An 18,184-nucleotide genomic window follows, 5' to 3' on the forward strand; every position below is an offset into this window, starting at 1 on the left:
TTGAAATTGATGTCAGTAGTTATGACATTGTGATTTTATGCAATTTTTATCATCAAATTATTAGTATTCTTATCACGTTTATGGTAATTTTGATTCTAATCTTTATTATTCTTATTATTGCCATTGGAAGACGATGTGTATCTTACGAGTTTTCATTACTGTTCTCCTGTACTTTTAATGAACTGTAATATACTTTTATGACGTGATTCAAACTTCATTCGCAGTATGCATTACATGTACGATACCAGCAACGAAGGGTGCGTCCAACAGTGTTTGTAGACGTATATTGTTATACAGTGTAATGAAACATATTTGTTGTTGTAGGGAGGTGGCTCCATAGATGGATAGATAGAAAGACATAATGTATAGACAGATACACATGTAGCTGTATGTCTTGAACCTGATTAGGAAATTCATGTACACGTGTAGTGCAATATGAATTTCAAGTGTACTTTACAATGTACATGTAGGCCTACGATATACTTCTGCTTTCGAACCTGTTGACTGACCAGGAAAAGCGTTTTGTTGAGTTGTAAACTAAACTACGACGTATGACGTGCAGTGTAAGCCTGTACTATAGTGTACAATAAGATGTTCATTGTGGATTGTTGACTTTATACAGCTTACGATGAGTAAAATGTAGTATACTGTGTACATGAACGTGTTATCATTTATGTAGCATTCTTCCATCACTCCTCGAAAATTTGGCATAATTGTCTGTTGAATTTTACAATGCTGCTTTTGCACTTTCGAATCTGTTATGAACGTAATTTTCAGTGAAACATAATGAAACTTTGATACAATTTATTTCGCATGCGATTGATGAATGTGTGGATTGTTTACATTTCTGTACGTTCATGCCCGGGAAACTCAGTATCAGGCTGACCAGGGTAGCTGTGTTTGCATGAGTACCCAACGTTTAGTCCATCAAAATACAGAACATTTCTGTCGGCATGTTACAAGACTTTAGCCATTGACAGGCGGAAGTACTGTACATGTAGAAGTTTCACAACTGCAAACTGTTATGTTTACGTATACATGCAATGAATGACAAGAAATTGCTAAGGTAAACATCAATGCACAAACTACTGCAAAGACTCATCGCATTATACACAAGTACATTCACAATAGTAAAGGTGCACATGAGTTAAGAAGAAGTACCTTTGTGTACATGGAAAAGCCAACGAAATTGCTTTCACGAAATCAAGTTATTTAGCATTAGTCTTGTGTGTTTCTACATTGTACACTGTTCATCTGCGCACGAGCACTGAGGCTACACATGACATGTATATAACAAAACTACTGTACATTTATCGTGGATATCTGTTCGCTATGACACTGAAATTCACATGTATTATTAGATAAAGTAGCACGTGCGGGTTTGAGAGACGAGGTTGGGATGTTGCCCGTACTTGTATTTACTTGTGATAAGTATTGGAATTGCCTATGTCACTTAAATCATATCCTTCATTACGAAACTTTTTCTTACTTTGGATGAGAGACCTGTGCTGCATATTGTATATAATTATGTATCCTCACTTTGAAAATGAAGCAAACCTTTCTTTAACAATATCGATATAAATTTGAGATATAATTCGAAACCTCTTTCGTATAAAGTAACCTGTGAATCGCAATGGTTGTTCCTGAGTTAATGTTTGTGTACATGTAGATACTCACAATTCTTACTAGTGGGTGACTTAGACAGAAGTCCTTTGAAAACATGTTCTATATACTTTTCTTTATTACACTGTAGTTGTTTAATGGACGTTTTATGAAGAAAACATGAACAGAAAATTAACATGCAAGTACATACATGTATGTAGCCTACATGTACAAGTCGAAATGATAATATGTGCATTTGAGATTTCAGGCACATTTCGAATTCATTATGAAATGATATGAGAAAAATAAATACCAATCAACTAAATTGGTGGAGCCAAGAAGAAGGTTTAATAATTACGAGTATACATCTCTGAGTCTGTTGGGTGTAAGGTCGCATGCACTGAATGTCTGATGTGTTGTGTGTGTGTGTGTGTGTGTGTGTTGAGGCAAGATGGGGGAATGCTTCATCTATGGTTAACAATGAAGGTTAACATACCGCTGAACGTTATATATATACATGTATATATATATATATATATATATATATATGAATATATATATATATACATATATATATCGATACATATATATATATAAAGCAGAGTATACGCATACACAGTCATATATGAATACACTATAGGTATTTACATACAAAATTCTCACCCAAATATATATATATATATATATATATATATATATATATATAAAGATGAGTAACAAAATTGCAACAAAGTTCATGCTATATTCCCCTACGGTTTATTTCTTGACACAAATTTTCGAGCGTCTCGCCGCCCTTTCTCAAGTGTTGATACTTGAGTGCTAGAAAGGTCAAAATTTGTGTCAAAAAATAAACCATCGGTGAATACAGCATGAACTCTGTTGCAATTTTATTAATTATCTTTTCATCTTCATTTCATTTCATTTCATTTTTATTTCATTTCCGGCCAAAGCATATTATATGACAATTTCATATAAACAAATTTAAAAATTTTGCCAACACGTGGAGTATATATAGTATATATATATATATATATATATATATTGTATATATATATGTATGTATACATATATATACATATATGCATACATGTACACATATTGTTGCATACGTATATATATATATATATATATATACACACATCTATATATATATATATATATATATATATATATATATATTTGCAGTATCGTCTTCTCGCGATCGCTTGCAGGCAAACAGGCATGGGCACGGAGCCACACGCAGGCGCACACATACTAGTAATGCAGATGCAGATGCAGATGCATTCTTACTCCAAACACCCAGAGTAAAACATGGGTATGGTGATCGTGCTTTTTCCGTTATGGGACCAAAATTGTGGAATCAGTTACCTCTTCAGTTAAGGGAACTGTCATCGACAGAGTCATTCAAATCCAAACTTAAAACTTATCTGTTCCTTTCATACTGAGGACTGTAATTGCTGTATGTCATTAATATTGGATCAATATTGTATTTTTAATTGGTATATGTTGTATTCTTTATTTGGTATATATGGGATTGTTTTTGTTTACCATTTTCTTATTTGTTGAAATGTTTGAATATGTATATGCATGTAAATATATGATATCTTTTCATTTTTGAAGCGCCATGAGCACTGAAAAGTGGACCTGTGCGCTATACAAGTAGCCACTATTATTATTATTAGTAGTAGTAGTAGTCATGATCATGAGCACACACTTACAAAGGGGATATTTATGTACAATGCATGCACGCACGGCCCCCAATGGATTCGCACGCAGGATGCTAGTCCACTACCAGTACCTGGACTGCCTTCGTATACGGTGTGTACTAGTATGGTGTGTATGGTATGAGCAATATCGCACACGGAAATACCGTCGTTGAGGGCGTGTAGTATAAGGAGAGACCCCGTGCAGATCTTTTTTTTTTCGAGGGCAGCAATTAGGCCCCCCCCCCCAAAAAAAAAAAAAAAAAAAAAAAAATTGTTGTATTGGCGTAACACACCCGACCCTACTTTCTTTATTATTATTTTTTTTTGCTATCGATATCAAGTATCTTGTTGATTGCGATCACGATCGCAAAAACCCGGAAGTGGAAAAGGCTCTGGGGACATCGGATGTACGAGGAAGAGATCTAGCTTGCGACTCGACTCGCATAGCCTCGCTTGATCAGTACTAAGTACTAGTATGTCATCTGTTTCCCACACGGACGCGTATCTATATATATAATACGCGAAGTTGTTGTTGTTGTCGCGACCTTATGTACATTGTATTTCTTGTTTTATTCCGGCGTTGCTGGTTTGTCTATCTCCTCCCGAGCCGTCGGCTCCGGGCAGCGTGTTTTTTTTAGACGGCACAGATTGGGGAAACTACAAATTTATCGGGGACCCTATGCCTAAACCTAACCCTAATCCTAATCCTAACCCTAACCATCAAACCCTAGCCCTAACCCTAACCCTAACCCCAACCCTAACCCTAACCCTAACCCTAACCCTAACCATAACCAAAAACCCTAACCCAACGTTTTTCCCATAGGTTTAACACGCGCCATGCCCCAATCTGTGCCGTCTTTAAAAAAAACGCCTCCGGGCAGCTGCGACCGGTGCCGTCGGCCGCAGGAGAGTATCCTGCATCGAATGGCGCGGGTTTCGTCCCCTCTCAGCCTCCGTGTCGACGTCGAGGATGAAAAAGAAAAATTAATCAGATAGATGCATAATGCATTTTTGTGCGTGACGAAAGAGCCGAATGTTTTAATATTCACCAATCCTGCGCTGGACTCCTACTTTCTCGATACACAGTAGTGCATCTTTTAGCTTGCAGAGACAGTGGGATACTAAAGATAATGGGTGCAGCGAAATTTCTGACATCTTCCGGCGGACACGCAGGCATGCACACAATGTACTCTCGGGTGGGTACGGTATGCCAGTGTGTGGCCTGCGCCTGTGTATGTATTGACGATGGTCACACGAAACACTATCTGGGTGCGCGTGATATGTACACTCATTATGGTATAATACACGGCGCGGTCATACAAGTACAAGGGCATTTACGTACAGCGACGTTCGCCATTATTGGCGTGCCCAAATGAAAACAACGAACGCTGTTATTTTATTGTATTTTGCACAACTGCAGGATACTATGCAGCTCAGGTATGTCATTTTGTTCACTCTCAAGTCGGGTATCATTGTACTCAGACTGTTCAGGACGGCTAAATATCCACTTAAATTTTGTCCTTGCCGATCGTACCCTTCCATATCAGAGTACACGCGCCGCTGTTCTTTCGTTTACTGCATGCATGCATGGCTGCTGTAAACATGAATATTCATGAGACAAGCGGACGCGGGGGAAACCCTCGCTTTGCTGACCGCCAATTTTTGAAGTTACAAGTGGACATCAAATGTGTGGTTCTATGGTGCATCAAACCAAGTTTTGGTGACAAAAATAAAAAAGAGGGAGCAAATGACGACAAAAATATTCTTCTTTCTCCCATAACGTGGGAAAAGAAATATTAAAGAAAAAATATGAGGCCCTGAGACCCAAGGATTCCAATGACAATGATCTCTCCCTCCTCAAATATAACAATGATGATTATAATGATGATAATTATCATAATAATAAAAAAAAATGATAATAGTGATAGTTATAATACTAATAATAACAATAATGATGATAATAATGATGATAATGTACAGTCTGAAGCAGAAGAAGAAGGACATTCATGATTATGATAATAATGATAACAAAAATGTACAGTCTGAAGCAGATACGCGGGTGGTTCTATGATCCATCAAACAAAGGTTTGGTGATAAAAACAAAAAGAAGAGAGCAAACGAAGACGAAAATATTTCATTTCTCTCAGCACAATAGTAACAAAAACACTAGGGGTCTATATATGAAGTAGTCCTCAGCACAAGATTACGTATGTTAGTGCAGTGAGCAGTTTTGGACAGTTTGCGCAGGACTGTCTTCAGAAAAGCTTTTTATCAAGAGCAGAAAAATGGGGGATACAGATTTTTACAATTCTTAACAAATTAACATTTCCGCCTCCTTTGATTGATCATTCCTATGTTATGACTCTACCATCTGTCTACTCTCTCCTCTCCCCTAAATAATATTAATAATTTTAGTAATAATAATGATAATAACAATGACAATAATACACTGAAATAATGATGATAAAACAATAGGCCAATGCAAATGAATGGGGAGGGGATGCTATGATCTATAACTTAAGAGTGGGCGGAAGAGACACAAACAGGTACAGGATTGTTTTGATGTTTAAAATGAATTTGCAATGATAATGAAGCTATTTGAAATGTATATCAGTCGTAGAGTAACCTTGACATGACGGAAAAAAAGATATTCACTATCCTTGACCGATAAACTTTTTTCCTTAATTCCCTTGATTCATCCCCATGTCAATGAATAATATAAAATGATAAAACCGAATGACTATGATCTCCCCTCCCACAAAATAACAATAGCAATAACAAGAACAATAATAATAATAATGATAACTATGATAATGATGGCGGGAACGATCCCAACCAATGGACTGGATCGCAGGGCACGTACTACAAATGTAATATTAAATTTTTGGGAAGGGTGGTCATTTAGAGGACAGCGCGTCACAATTAACGAAATGAGAAAACTTTCCTTTTTCAATTTCTTCAATAAAAATGTACAAAATCGTATCATGAGAAAAAAGAATAAAACCACTCAGACCCGAGGATTTCCACGGGTGCTGCTATAATAATAATAATAATAATAATAATAATAATAACAATAATAATAATAATAACAATAATGATAATAATAACAACAATAATAATAATATAAATCGTAACAATAATAATAATAATTACAGTAATGATAATGTACAGGGTGAAGGAGATAAACGGGTTAGAATATGTAGACATACATATTCATAAGACATGTGCGGACGTGGGGAAAAAAGGGGGGTGTTCTATGATCTATTAAACCAAGGTTTGGTGATAAAAACAAAAAGAAGAGAGCAAATGAAGACGAATATATTTTATTTCTCTCAGTACAATAGCAACAAAAACACTAGGGGTCTATATATGAGGTCCTGCTCAGCTCAGCTATACCGTTTTGCTTTTGTCGTTTTGGTTATTTTTCTCTGAATATTTGTTTTTGTATTTTGTTCGGGGGGGGGGTGGAAATGTGTGTGTGGGGGTGGTGGTCATGGGTAGAAGAGAGCACACTTTACCAACGAAAGGATGAGAAAACTTTTCTTTTATTTCATCAATAGAAATGTCCAAAATCGTATATAATCCTTATTATGAGGGGAAAAAATAATAAAACCCCTAAGACCCGTGGTTTTCCACGGGTGCTGCTAGTTCTATCAAGATTTATACAGTGTATACTTTGCATTCAGACTGCAATGTACTAGTATTGTGCAGCGTTTCGCCATAGGTTCTTCTGTGGAGAACTTACGCGCATCTCTATATGTGGGACTGTATAGAGATCGCCGTGTGCGATGAAAAGATCGTACACATGAGGTCAATTTGCACCTATCTTATCTCATTCAAAATAGTAAAATATGAAGTGATAACATTCAGGATAGGGATTTCAACATCTTTTAATTCTGTGAAGGGGTATAATTCCAGTAAAATCGGCCCCATAAATGATTTGTAGAATAGAGGAACGCAGCACATTCGGTGCGGCAGTTGTGACTGTTTACTGAGCACGAGTTGTACACGTAAAATGCACGTAAAAAAAAAATCAGCCCGCCCGACCCTATTTGAAAATCTCATGTTACGCCAATACAACTTTTCTCTCTCTCTCTCTCTCTCTCTCTCTCTCTCTCTTTTTTTTTTGGGGGGGGGGGGGGCCTTAGTGGACTCGCGCGATGCGAGGACTGTCGCGATCGAGAAGACCTCGCGCTACCGCCAATGATGGCGTATGAGAGAATGAGAAAAAAGAAAAGAGTCCCGCATCGGGACTAGCAGGATGCTGGATTCGCACGGATTCGCACGGTAGCGTGCCAACACCACGCACGGTACCGTGCCAACACCTCGCACGGTACCGTGCCACGCACTCGACGGTGGCACGCAGCTGCACGGAGGCGCACTGACTGGCACGCAGCCGCACGGAGGCGCACGAGGGCGCACGAAGGCGCACGAGGTCGCACGGGGTCGCACGGGGGCGTACAGAAGCGCACGCACCCGCACGAGGCCGTACGAAATGGCACGGAGCCGCACGCACCCGTGCGAAACCGCACGAAGCAGCCATAACATAATGGTCTGACTGTAGTTGTGTGATCTGGTGTCGTAGATGTATAGACAGTCTATAAAACAGAAATGATATGAAACAATGATACATCACTTTTTCTTAAGAATTAACTCGACTCAGGGATAATAACTGGTAGGTACCTTTTTAAGATTGCATGATGCAAGATAGAATCACAGGAAATATCGGTCAAGTTAAATATGCACTATGTTCTGCCAGTGATTTCGTGTCCGTACTGTGAAGCAGAAAGGGAAATTATCTTCTCATCATTAGAACACTCACCTCCGAAACTAAATGATGCCAATAAGCACAGGGAAAAGAGCAAGGACATTTTGTATTGCGACTCAGCTGCTGAAAGAAACAAATCAGAATAAAAGGTCAGTAACACATATCCAAATTATTTTGAGGGAAGCGAAAGTATTAAGCGCAGCAAATATGAATCCTTTGGAGAAAAAAAAAAACAACCTTTAACAGGTATATGTGTTTCGCTTTGTAGCCCCCCCTCCCTCCAAAAAACAACAACCCGAAAACAACAACAACAACAACAACAACAACAACAACAACATCAAAATCTCATTTAGTTGCTTGATGAAAATTGGCAATGCAAATCATAACGATTTTACTATCATCACGGCGGATCAATGTCGACTTCTAATTCTCGAACGACTCTTCTTCTCGCTGTTTTAAATCTATGGCTATATAAATGTTAAATAGATGAGGTGTGCAAGATGATGAATGTTCTTGTGTACCTATCAAGACATAAAATCCAAACGTAAAGTCAAAAGAAGTTTAATGTATGAAAACAAATGAAAACAAGACGCATGCACGGAGAAAATAATATAATAATTACTTACATTTTGGGGAGGATTTGACAAATTTGGCTTGAGACAATTCAGTAATGTCAAGGATGGTACACTGGACACTTTTTTAAAACACAGTGTGTGGGTTGCTCATCCTTTTGAGATAACATAATATATGCGCCAGACCTATAGTTAATAAATTGGTTGCCTCTGTTTTCTTCCAAACTGTTCTGTTTACCTTGACTTTTATGACACCAAAGACATACCTTTACATTATTATCATAATAGTACATAAGGCGTACTGCATTATAATATTACATAAGGCTAAACATTCGTCACATTCAAACATTTATAGCCTGGATGGCACGTGAGTCATAAACATACAAGTGATAACATAATTTTATTAATTCTTTTTATCACTAATATATCTAAAAAATTTCTTTTCACTACCAAACTAGAGCAGAGACCACGGGTATCAATAGAATTCATCAATACTACGTAAAAGTCAACAAGCTCAGTATGTTCAATACACAAAATTCATCCTCAATGAAATGTAAACATGAAGTGAGCATCTGAAATTAGTTACGAAACTGGCAAATAAAGCAATAAACCAAGCAGCGTGTATTACGTGCTTTATCTATTTATGAGCTCTTGGTTTGATATTTAACGTGAATAGTAGTATTTGCACAAGTTTACAGTGATGTTTTCAATGATGTTTTCGTTGTACTAGTGTTAGCAAGAGGTCGTTATTATACCAACACAGGACAAATGATAGCCCTGTCATGGCATTTGTAACACAAGACAACGGCTAAAATCGATACTTGGCCTATACGATTAGTTTTATCTCAATAAGACAACATATCGCAGCGATGGATCCTCGATTTAATTGTTGGCTAGAATTGTAATATGCTTATTCTCCTCAAAACAATGTAATTTTGAAGGAATAGATAGCTGTTTAATTGGTGCCTTTTTTTTCTTGAAACATAACAAATACCTTAATAGACGATTCCACACTTTGCTGATTACTACGCCCCTCCAGATCATGTAAAGCAAGTGAGCGCTGTGACATTGATTATTTTTTTGATGAAATATTTTCTCGTAAACTTGATTTCACAAATGAAGACCTGAATATAAAAACCACCCAAGTCCAATTTTTGGCCAAATTCAGTTTGACATGGGAAATTGTAGCTTATGCATGGACTCATCTTGTGTATAAATGATAAATCCTAATTACCTCCGGAAGTGCCTGAAATGAATGAGTTGAATCGTATATTAATGTAAGAATGAAGGACTTGGGTCACTCTTACATTCATATAATAGCTCCCTCTCTCATCCTTCTCTCATCTCTATAACAGAATATCATGTATATGAATCAAAGAACGACCCAAGTCCATATGAATCAAAGAACGACCCAAGTCCACCACACAAAATGGCCTATCCACAATTAATGTAAATGTTAATTGTCATATGTTCTAATTTGCATATACAATGTTGCCTTCCCATCATAGTCAAATAGAATATTATTGGACAAATAAAAGAGATATGATGTTTTTTTTTTTTAGTTTACTCGAAATGGTCTTCCATGGACTTGGGTCGTTCTTATATTCATATACTCAAATGGTCATTTTTATAGTATTAAGCTGACCTGAATACGAACATCATACACACCAATAGACACACAGACACACACAAATATATATATATATATATATATATATATATATATATATATATATATATATATAAATATAGTGAAAACTTTGAGCAAAGAAAATGGGTTTTCATCGGGATTCGAACCCGAGACCTCCGGATTGCTAGACCGGTGCTCTACCGACTGAGCTATTGAAAGCCCTAGATCGGTGTTCGTCCCAAACCCTTAACTCTCTTTGCTCGTGTGGTCAGAAACTATGTCAGAAGCAAAGAGAAGTCTGATAGCTTACATGGCAAAGAAAACAATAAAAAGAAGTAGTGACAAAATAAATACTATAAAGTAAGTACACCTCTAAAAAAAAGTCGGCAGGGAGAAGTTTAAAACGGCTTTAGCGCAAAAGGACTATTTCCCCTTGCGATTGAACATGAACATTTGAACCTCTGACCTTCACTTTATCAAGCTAAAATGACTGTTTTCGACGTGAACATGAAATATTGTTCAGAAGGACAAAAAAATTATTACGCTTTTGGCGACCATTAAGAACATAACTTTTGATCCCTGTATAAGTAGGATGAAATGAACCTAAGTTTAAGAACTGTCCTTAATGTCTCCTACGTATTTTTTTTTTTGTATTTCTATTGCTACCCATTTATCGCGTTACATATGTGCTATTGATTCATGTTATGCGTTGATTAGTGCATGCATAAAACATCGAAAGGTTACTTTAGATACTACCATTAATTCGTTCGGTTTTGCTACGAGTATCCAAACCCGCCCTTGTGTCTGAAAGGGAATGTATTTGCAAGGCATATTCAATATGATAAAGAATAACATCGATGAGAGAAATCTTTCACAAATTCCTCAGATATCACTTTGTTAGTCATTAGATTTTATTAGATTTCCCATAAAGGCTGCCGTTGGTAAGAAGTTATTATCATTTGCTTAACCTAGACATTAATCCGATTGAGCCACGCGATACCCCGTTGAAGACCACATGCGCATCTGACTATGAATACGCAAGAACATTAAAAAGCAGAAGCATACAGGTATACAAACTCATACAATATCAAACACTCTATCTCTATCAGTAAAGCTCAGTATAGTTGAAAGAAAAACACACAGGTTTATCGAACCATTCATTTAAATATGCAACTCAATCGTGTGACACATGGTGGAGAAGAAACGTTGCTGTCCTTATTTGTAATGATAGTACGATTAACTCTTACGATGATATCAAATTATTCTAATTGAAAATATATTTTAAACACAAAAAGAAACCGTTTTCAGGCGAATGGAAAAGAGACATACAAATCAATTTCTTTCGTTTATGAGAACGTACTGAAACTGTAGAGTCTGAACTTTCCTTGTATTGTGGTGGGGATGTCAAAAGATATGACGACAGAATGATATAGAAGACAAACACATTCTACCTATAGTCAATAACTAAAACCTACGTGTATATTACATAACCGTGTCTACACCGGACGGATAGACATAATATAGTGAATGAAATGAATAAATGAATAAAATGACTCGTTGCCGCTGCAAGCTAGCCGATTTTCTGTAGGTTACTATAATCAGGTCCCCTGAGAAGTTTTTCGAGAAATGGCTGTTGAAACGGAACACTCGCGGCGGTCAACCCGTGTTTTATGGAATCTGCGAATCTTAGCCGGTGAACACCTTTAGATGCCGCTTAGACTTCCAACGTACGGACGACGCCACGTTAAATGATAAAAAAGTGGAAGAGGCGCAGTTGGTATTTCTGGTGCCACTTCCGGGTTTCATACATAACAAGCAAGCAAGGAAAAAAAATTCAGGTGACATGCACGAGATGAAGAACAGAAAACAAAAAGAAAAGAAAGAAAACAAAAACTTATCGGCGCTTATACTTAAAATTTCATTGGGTGATCGACACAAGATTAACCACATTCAATCGTTGTTGTTTTTTTCGGATGCCACTTCCGGGATAAAAAAAAAAATGGGGGGGGGGGGAGAGTGGTTACACCCCATATATTTTCATGTGTCGTGCAAAACAAGTGGGGGCGAGCCCACCCCCTCCCCGTTAAAGCAGTAGGTCTAATAATTCACCACAGATTCTCCCGTTCGTGCGTTGCTGTCATTCAGAAACTTCATGTAGAGCAGTGTTCGCTTGGAAATCTCCTTGGTAATTTGGAATAAGTCTTCATCATGATATGGTTGAAGTTCATCCCAGAGTAAACGACCAAAAAAATATTCGAGGACCAATGAACGGTAGCTTCCGGCAACCATGGGATTTTCGCTGATCTGTCAAATGACAAAATCACAGGATGACATCAAAAAGGTGTTCATATTATGCAAGCCTGTTTTTGTAAAATAAACAAATACACACATTACGCACAGGGGCACAGAGTTGAAAAGAGTGTAAATTATTCTTTTACATTTCAAGATCAGTAGAGCTTTATGTCCGACACAATACACTGCATAATACTATAAGAAATAACAACGGAAAATTGAATATAATGCGAACTGACACTAAACATTCTATCCTGAGAAAATACGAAATTATTATTGTTATTATTATTGCTATTAGTAGTAGTAGTTGTAGCAGAAGTATTATTATTATCATTGTTATTATTATTATTATTATTATTATCACTTTTATCTTGACCCGCTTACTTGAGCACAGTTAGCGCAAACGACTCTTTGCCCTTACTTTTTTTTTAAAGCGTGGTGCTCTGAAAAGGAAATGCCAATTATTCGAAAAGTGTGTTCAGTCTTTTCATGACAATACGTGTGTACACACTTATACTTCAGATAAGGTACACACAAATGGGAACACATTTCAGTGCGAACATCATTTAACTTTCACCGTTCTTCCTTTTTGAAGGAATTCACTTCTTTTCTCACGGGAGATATGTATGTTTACATCCAGTCCATTTTTTCATATTCTAATGCCTCAAAACTGAACAGCAAGCACATCATTGACATTGCACATTCCATTTTTGACCTCAATGAAAAAAAAAAATCTTGTATATATATATATATATATATGAGTAGGTAGTCTATGTGTTGGCGAGATAAAAAAAAAAACCCAAAAACTGAAACAAAGTTCATGCTGTATTTACCAACGGTTAATTTCTGCACACAAATTTTCGAGCTATTCGCTCTTTCTCAAATGTTGATACTTGCAGCATCAACACTTGAGAAAGAGCGAAAATTTGTGTGCAGAAATAAGCGGTTGGTGAATAAAGCATGAACTTTGTTTAAGGTATATATATATATATATATATATATATATACATATACAGTATATAGATATAATATGTAATTTTAATGAAAACAAACAAACAAACAAACAAACCGAAAACTAGGACAGCGAATTGTGGGCATGCATTTTTTAGACATCTTATGTGGATGCACTTAGCTCAAGAATATCAACATTTTGATTTCTTAAAAGAAATCTGTTTTGCCTTTGTCTATAGTAAGGGTTGAGTACAAAGCAATCATGTAAGTAACTTTTTTTCTTTTGTAATCTTAATTCTTACAAAGTCAAGTTGCGCATCTGCAGGCGGATGAGTTTGGTGATGAAGGTCTTCCTGTTTAAGTTTGATGGTGCATTCTTTCCGGTATTCGTATGTAGCCATCCCAGCCAATGAGGCGGCGCAAAAGAGGGAGAAGAGCACGTCATTGACAGGTCTATCTTGTTTCTTCTGTGATCTGATGGTCTCCTCAATGAAATTCTCAAGGCGGCCTTTTGTCTGTGTTCATGAAAATCAAAACGCAATATAATACTAAAGAGAGTCAATACTTAAACACAGGCCGTGTCACATCTTTCTGGGCAAGCGTTGAGTGCCACTTGCGAAGAACAAGATTTGCTACCCTTAGGTCCCCGCAGATGACCGCACATGACAGTACCTAGTACGTATCTCGCCCGTAATTACCCGGAATTGCGCACGTAAGTCCTATATACACCCGCAACGAAGTTTAGGCCCTGAAACCCCTTTCCGGGTAATTAAACTACGCGGGCTTGTTATGCCCCAGTCACACAATGCTTTACGATGGATTACGTCCGCCGCGGATAGATTCGAATGAGTGGACGCAGGGGGACGCAGCGTGGACGCAGGCATCCGCAGGGACGTATGTAGACGTAACTGTCCGTAACTCATCCGTAAAGAAACGCAAAATGACGTCGCCAAACCTGCGAAATTTTGAAATGTTCAAAATTTCGCAGAGGGACGCCAGTGACGCAAACTTACGCGAGTAACCGTAACCAAACGTAATTATCCGTAAATGAACGTAACTACCCGTGGCTTGGACGCAGACCATCCGCAAAAAAATTTACCTACCGTCCGTTTGCGTACGCTTACGTATACCGTAAATATCCGAAATTAACCGCAAGTTAACGAATCACAACAGTTTCGTCTGCTTACGGATATTTACGGACAGCTACGGATGCTGCGGACAATTACGTCCTTCTACGTTTTCCGTTTTAAACTCGCATGGGAACACAGAGACTCGTGGGAAGGCACACTACTCCTGTTGCCACGCTGCAGCGCCTTTACCTGAAGGAATGCTACAACGAAGTCGGAGCGGTGGAGAGGCAGAACTGCATGGTCAAATTATGAAATTTCTCCCACAATTAATGGTCATTTTAAGTGGCACCCATACCATGTGTATACTCATGACATCGGTTGACTCTTGGTGCTGAACTTTTTTTCTTATACTCTTCGAATGTGTATTTTTCGAAAAAAGCAATATTTTGGGTAGGGGGCGGGGTGACAGCATTTCATTCACTTTTCTGGCCGGGGAAGGTGTGGGACAGGGGCAACTATATAAAATGAGAACGAATTTAGTATTTCTCTATAGTCTTACTTACTTTACGCTCCATCGAATGTGTATTACACATTTTTTTAATATTATAATAATAAAAATAATGATAACAATAATAATAATAATGATAATAATAATAATAATAATAATAATAATAATAAAGGACATTTATATTGCGCAGCTACTATAATATTATACTCTACTGCGCATTACAAAATGACAGCATACAAGAAATTCAAACAGAAAATACATTACTTCAAGAGATGACTTGATATTATACTTGGGTGTGGGAGGGGTTTTTGAAAGTTTTGATGTCTTTTTTTTCTGTAAATTTGATAAGCATTGCTTTATCATAAATATCTCCTTAACATAACCCAGTAAGTCATGAATATCACTGAACAACGACAGCGTAACCACAGTTTGTCTATTCCATGACTGCAAGTGATATTTTCTTACTCTAATGTTTAACTTTTCGATCTATATTGTATTTTATTTGTGGTATAGTGATGTTATAATATTATGTGACCCTGCACCACAAAACACAAAAAAAAAGTCGCCACGCATGAAATTTTAGTTGATAGCATATTCTGAAAGAGCATACTTTAAGCTTTGAAATGATGTATTACTCAAATCAAATGGACTCTCCTAACCTATCTAAATATTGGAAAGAATGCACACACTCAGAAAAAGTGTAAACTGAGAAAAATACCGCTCTCAGTGTAAGGGCCGTTTTTTTTTGTTTTTTTTTTTTCAGTGAGCCTGTATATGCTTTTACAGCAAACAACCCGGTACGATACAGAACAACAACAAAATTTACATCATTAATAAAAACATACTGACCCCAAAAAATAAACAAACAAACACCACCAAAGGCATAAAAATAACAGAGGCTGTCTCATGTATAAAGAAACATAATCCTCATAGAAAATGAATGTAATTAATCACAATTTTATGAATCATCATACATTTAGTCATGAGAAAGGACAGTGTAAAAATGGATAATGTATATGTCTGAAATTTCCCGATTAAAACGCGGTTTGAAAGATAATGTGACTAATGTTTCACAAAAGAAATGATAATAGTAATACAACTAGGTTTCTAATCCGCAATTAATTTGGATTTATATACCCTATGACCTTATACGCTTTATACAATGTGCCATTTTACTGTAGATTAGTGTTCTGCTTCAGTTTGGAAACCTTGGATTATTATTTGTCCGTTGGTTACGTAATAATTTTGTTCTAATTTTTAGCTGTAATCCTTGTAGAAACAAACGTATGTTTTAGTTTGATAACCAATACAACCATCATTTCTTTATTCAAGCTTCGTATTCTGTTCAATAAAATGTTTTATACAGCAACTTAACAGTCATGTCATTTACTTGTAAGAATATTTTCCTAGCCCCGTTCTCAACGATCGGGTGTTTCTGTGTGGCGGTGAGATTTGTGTTCATACAATATATGTTCAGCTATACTGAAACTGAGGCTGTACTATGCTTTTTTATTCTCCTTTTTTTGTTTGTTTTTTAGCAATGTAATCACTGTACTTGAGCCCGGGTCAAAGAACTATCGAGAACGAGGACGACGTATTTGCACTCTGAGACAAACTGCAACCCTCTGTTTCGATTTCTTTTATTTATTTGTTTTCAATTCGTTTGTTTTTCGTTGTTGTTGTTGTTGTTGTTGTTTTTTTTTTTGGGGTTTATTTTGGGTAAGGATAGCCTGGAAAAGGGAATAATCCTCATTGTTATCCCATCAACAAGGCTTTGATTTGCATATTCAAAAGAATTCGATGACTACATTCCAAGAGACCGACTACCACGAATCATGATCATGGTCCACAAGACCGACATCAATTATTGTAGGTCGACGAGCAGTCTTGCACCCCATGAGTTATACGGCTCACGAGTAAGACAACCCATTCGCCATTACGAAAAACAAAGGCCCAAGAGATCGACAGTACGCAAAACAGACTCGCTAGATCGACACTAGCCAACAACAAAAAAAAAAAAAGCCCACGAGACCGATAGTAGGTAAAGAAAGCCGACGAGACAGACAGGAAGAACAGCCCCAACTACATGTCACTATTACAAGTATGCACCTTTACAACGTATTCCTTGAAGGGGGAAATGATAGCCTGGCGGGTGCAATTTCGTCACGCTATCGAGCCAGAAATTGTAACTAATATTGAGGGGAATTTTGTCTGCAAACAATACTTTTTTGTTTTGTTTCTAATCAAACCACAATACTCGAATCATGCCCAGGGAAGGGCATAAGATGCAGTATCTGAATTTTACTCTGTAAAGTACTTCTAACAGTCACATTTTTTTTTTCTTCCCATGAACCCATTAAAACTACACGTACGGCGTTGTATAATGACCATGACTGTGGTCAATTTCTAACTACATTATGTTACCGTGCATCGCAACAGCAGCAACAAAAAAAAAAAAAAATGAAAAGCGCACCCCGATTTTACGAGTACACTGAAAATGGTTGCAATATCGACGGTTATTTAAATGGGATGATTTTGTTTTTATTTCATTGTTTCCTGATATTTTCTGAAAGAACTCTTCTCCTTTTTCACTATGCATTATTTTGGGATTTTTTGAAGAAAGAGCTTTTTTTTATTTCGATTTTTTTTTAGTAGTTTTTATAGAATGTTGTTTTTTTATGGGGAGGGGGAGAGTGTTGTTAGGTCCTTTAATGTCCTTTCTACACATCAAACATTTCAAGAGATTTATATCCCACATTATTATCCCACATAGAATGGGCATCCCTTGTTTCAATGAGACCTGATATACAGTTTGTCATGCAAGACAAACTAATTACATAATTTTAACAGATGTTTCACCATTCGGTGTTTACACCTGTCGGATGAAGAATTTGTGGTCGTGGAAGGGGATGTTAACAAGAGATGTAAGGGAGCATTACAGTCGAACAGTCCAGTATGTTTAGCTGTTTCTTCTGCCAACTGTTCAGGAGTTTAACGGGTTTTGCTGTTTCTTTCTCAATGCACTTAAACCCATTGTGATTTTAACATGTTAGTTCAAGTTCTTGTTTTCCTTTTTGTTTTTTGT

The 18,184-nt window shown here is 37.0% G+C and overlaps 1 non-coding gene across 1 annotated transcript; it reads right to left on the bottom strand.

The window, feature by feature from the left end:
- Positions 1 to 10,424: 10,424 nt before the first annotated feature.
- Positions 10,425 to 10,498, bottom strand: Trnaa-agc (transfer RNA alanine (anticodon AGC)). Its single transcript has one exon. It is a non-coding gene; the product is annotated as a tRNA-Ala (tRNA).
- Between the last annotated feature and the right edge of the window lie 7,686 nt (positions 10,499 to 18,184).

The sequence above is a fragment of the Diadema antillarum genome, unplaced genomic scaffold, assembly GCF_040938485.1.
Source record: "Diadema antillarum isolate AM-2024a unplaced genomic scaffold, OU_Dant_1.0 seq00001517_RagTag, whole genome shotgun sequence".
Lineage (NCBI taxonomy): Eukaryota > Metazoa > Echinodermata > Echinoidea > Diadematoida > Diadematidae > Diadema > Diadema antillarum.